The sequence below is a fragment of the Octopus bimaculoides genome, chromosome 13, assembly GCF_001194135.2.
Source record: "Octopus bimaculoides isolate UCB-OBI-ISO-001 chromosome 13, ASM119413v2, whole genome shotgun sequence".
Lineage (NCBI taxonomy): Eukaryota > Metazoa > Mollusca > Cephalopoda > Octopoda > Octopodidae > Octopus > Octopus bimaculoides.
The window spans coordinates 62,311,430-62,316,027 of record NC_068993.1 but is presented as its reverse complement, the minus strand read 5'-3'; the positions used below and the strand labels follow the sequence as shown (position 1 = coordinate 62,316,027).

The following is a 4,598-nucleotide window of genomic DNA, read 5'->3' as shown; positions in this document are numbered from 1 at the left end:
CATTAGGAATCAACATAACATATATATATATATATATATATATATATATATATGGCAATAACAATGTCGAAAATGAGGTGTTAGGCTGTCAAATATGGGACGGAATAACATATCTCCTATTATTTAATTCATATCGGATTTAGTTCCCTTTGCTACTGACGTTCGAAGAAATGCGTACAAACATCTTCAATTTCCAATGCCATTTTCCTTCTTTCCATATAGAAATCAAATTCGATCATAGAATAACGAAATATAAGCTGAATTGTATTTGATCCTTACGATGTCAGAATATTTTTCAAACTTATTTGGCCTCGTGAGTATAATGGTCAGATGAGCTTAACTGTCCTGAACGATTTAGTATGTCAAGAAGCGGCGTTTTTGCCATCAGATCTGTGAAAGTTTATGATTTCTTATGAAGTGGTGATTACGTTGACGCAACCCTGGCAGATATTTTAGAGCTTACAGCTACTAATAAACAATACTCGAGCCAGTAAGCAAATCTCCTGGTTATTATCAGTGAAATCTTCTTCAAGACACACACTACTCTCTTTGCAAAAGAGAGAAACTTTAGACTATGTAGTCTTCTATATGAAAAAAGACGTAGGTGGCTGAAACTGAAATAACTTTGATAATAGCTTAGCTCAGGGTGAATCGCTGTGGGATTCAGCAACAGCAAATAGTAAATAATTCGCGTTGTAGCTTCATATACAATTAAATAGAAAATGTGGTGGTAATACAATATTTGCAGCAATACTTATACAATCGAAAAATATATTACAAATACACGTAAGCCTAAATACAAGTGAGCATTAATACATTTGAGCTTCAATACATGTGAACATCAATACACGCAGACGTGAACAATGTCAACTTAAGTCTTTGTGGACACGTGGGCATCAATGTGCGTACATATCTAACTTCAAAGATTAATTGGGCAAAATTTGAAAGGATATTATTTGTATATATTCAGAAAATTCGGAAAAGCTGCTACGGGCCATTTATGCTTTGAAATATAAATACACTGACAATGAAAAAGCAGCGCTAGTCCGAGGAAGGATCTTACAAATCTTTAGTTTAACCGGAAGAATAAAATCTACGCAGATAATCTCTTTCTTTCAATGGCTTTCACTTCCAATTAATTTTGAGCAATATTTAACAAGGCAAAACAACTGAGTCTTTCTTTCTTCATGGCTGATTGGCTCAATGCCTTCAATCTTTATAGCACAGATACTGATTATTCACATATTGAAGAACCAACCCATAGACAAAATGGTAAGTAACGAATGGATCCGATTAAAGTTGCGGACTGTGGGAATTTTCTTCGAAACGTCTCAAAATTTATTGAGAATCCTGATCAAATGAGTTTGGATTTGTTATTTCTCCACACATTACTCACTGGTTGCTGTTAAATTTTAACAGCAACCAGTGAGTAATGTGTGGAGAAATAACAAATCCAAACTCATTTGATCAGGATTCTCAATAAATTTTGCAACTGATCTATTTTACAGGGAACAAGACACAGAGTTTATAGAACAGAAATTAAATTTAGAGAAAACCCTTACCTTTAACGAGAATATACGATCGTAATTGTTTTGGCGGTAATTCTGTTCAATCAAATTACTTGGAAGCTTTGACCTATGACTATGATTATCGCTTCTCCTGTTAGCAACGGATTCTGTGTTATGTCTGAAATTGTTTTAACTAAAACATAAATATCGTTAATTACATAGTCCTACGTTTTAATCTACATAATCTGCAGTTAAATACTATGTTTGCTCGTATGCAACTGCTAGATCACAATGGATGCATGCCATAAAGGTTGGTTAAATCTTAGAAAAACCTGAGAAATTATCAGTGAAACTAATGCAAAATATTGTCACCAGGAATATATGTATGAAAGAGCATCGTTGCAAGATTAGTGATTTGATTCAGAAGCAATTTTGTCTAGTATTACTGATATATCTGAATAACTAGTAACTGACCAAGAACGAGTGTCTCTTCGAGAAAAACTACCTAATTTCGGAAAAGAAAATTTGCGGCTTTGTATAGCTTATTTCAATTCAATATTTCATTCTTAGCTGTAGTATATTTTATATATTTTCACATTTTTGTTTGTTTTTTCTTTAAATTGAAGTCAACACAAATCTTCCTTGTAACCATAGAATTGTTGCTGATGTTAAGACGTTCGCGCTTTTAACTATAATAAATTGTAATTGCTAGGAGCAGCAGCACACTAAATATTCTGCAATTTATATAGCTTCGATACTTTCTTAAAACCAATCATCATACACTTTCCCGTGCAGTTTGTTATGTTGCATGTCCAAATCTTTATATATTTTCCACAATTCCGGTTGTTATTTTGCCCGCGAACATAAATGCACCTGACCATAAGTAAAGTTATAAATCTCTTTCATAAATACACTTACGTCAACACATCTAATTACACACAAGAGGCCATCAATACACATGAGCACGTACATAAGCGTAGGTAAAGATTAAATATCATGTGGGCGAAACATACACAAAGACACGGAGTTAAAATCGACATGGATGTAAATACATGAACCTAAATACACGTACATAAACATGCGTACATAAATGTACATGGAGGTAAACATACACCATGGAAAATACGTGCAGACGTCAATAATTGTTGACGTAAATACATGTACTTAAAATATGACATAAACGCATGCACTTAAAACATGAGGACATAAATATGCATGCATACACACACATACACATACAAACACGATGACGTGTGTGTGTGTGTGTGTGTATGTGTGTGTGTGTGCGTGCGTGCATGCGTGTGTTTGTGTGTGTGTATGTGTGTGTGTGTGTGTGATAAATTTGACTTCAATTAGAACATTTTTGCTTTGTGGAGTCTGTTTTGTGGGAGTCATTTGAAACGATCGGATGCATGGATTACAATTTTATATAACTTTTAACCTCTTCTCTTCTCCATTCTCAACTTTTTGTTGAGTTTGTATAGGATTATATCCTATAAATGCTCATAACACACCTTACATATAGATATGTGTGTGTGTGTGTGTGTGTGTGTGTGTGTGTGTGTGTGTGTGTGTGTGTGTGTGTGTGTGTGTATGGGCATAGATACCAGTGAACATAAATACCTGTTAAAATGAACAGCATGCAAGCAATTTCTTCAAATCCTATAAAATATTCATTTACATTTTCGTCCTTATTGATGGAGGAGACATAAAAAATGGTTCGCTTAGTGGATAAGTCCTATAATTCATCAATAGTCACTGACAAAAGAATTGGCTTCCGTCAAGTTAGTTGGTGATACTGGATTTACTTCCTGCTGTGCAAAATTGAATATGGTTTGTAATTGTAACGACGCAGTTATTATTTTTTTCTAAAATAGAACTAAACTTAGATTTCCACTTAATGAAAGTTCCCTAAACCCTTGTGTTCTTCTGCACCATATGATCAACGTAACAGTAAGTTTTGAAAATCCGCATAATTAAGCGAAATATTAAAATAATTATTTCCTTGTCATGTTTGGCGATTTCAAATTTTTTCCTGTACAGACAGAGGGGTTTTTTTTCCATCAATTTAATGAATAATTTACAGATTACGAATTGCATTGATTTTCGTCTCGAAACGCAATATTTTGGATAAATGGCTTTCCTTAGCAGACGATTATTTACTGTGGAGCTTAGATATTGCATCAATATTGTCTTTTCGACTGTTTCATTACAAATACATGCTAGTCTGACCAATACTGAAACGGATATTGTATAAGCCACTCCAGGATTATTTCGCTTTCCTTTCGAAATACTGTCTCATAGTTATCAAATATGGTCAACAACCGCTAAAATCTAGATTCACAATCTGATATCTGATTGTGTTATCATAGATATAAACTCATTTCTATTCATAATAAAAAAAAGAAAAAATACAATTTCAACACAATAATCCCATTAATATCTAATTTCAATATAAAATATAAGTTATAATTCTTATTTGGAACAGTAAATCTCGAAACAGATAAACTGTGTCAACTCAAAATGCTTCTTAACCCACTATTTACACGCTGTCATTTATAGCTTTATCTATTCTGAGAATCACCTTTCAAAAAAAAAGAAAAGAACTAAACGGTTGCGTAAGATAAAATATGCAATCGCAAATCGTAAATCAAACTGAAACTACAGTGTGTTCTTTAAAGAATTTGAATCAATTGTAGAATCAGTGCACTTGCTTAGAACAGGTTTGGTGTTCGAAATAATCCTACTATTTTAAGATAGCATAAATTTGGGCAGCACGATTTAATTTCAAACTACATGGATTAATATATGAAGACAGCACTGGCAAGTCGATCAATGTGAAACTTTCATGGACACAAATTCCCTCCTCCAAATTTCTGAGATTGCTGTCTTTATTGCTTCATATTGTCTATGTACCCGACAACAAAGTATACTCATACGAGGGGGTACTGAAAAGTTCCTGCCCTTTGGTAAAAGGAAATACAAGGGGATCAGTTGATTACGATTTTACTCAACATATTCCCCTCTCGGATTCACATACTTATTGCAGAGGTCCTTCAGTTTTTCTAAACCCTATATATATATATATAT

At 33.4% G+C, this 4,598-nt stretch overlaps 1 protein-coding gene and 1 long non-coding RNA gene across 4 annotated transcripts in view; one reads left to right on the top strand and one right to left on the bottom strand.

Annotated features, from left to right (window-relative positions):
• Nucleotides 1-3,899, bottom strand: part of LOC128249310 (uncharacterized) — a 45,393-nt gene extending 41,494 nt beyond the window's left edge. Inside the window, exon 1 of the long non-coding RNA XR_008265407.1 lies at nucleotides 3,132-3,899. This is a non-coding gene — a long non-coding RNA (uncharacterized LOC128249310). The remainder of the gene's footprint in view (nucleotides 1-3,131) is intronic.
• Nucleotides 1-4,598, top strand: part of LOC106881302 (glycine receptor subunit alpha-1) — a 236,793-nt gene that overhangs the window by 83,390 nt on the left and 148,805 nt on the right. The gene's annotated exons all lie outside the window — the stretch shown is intronic.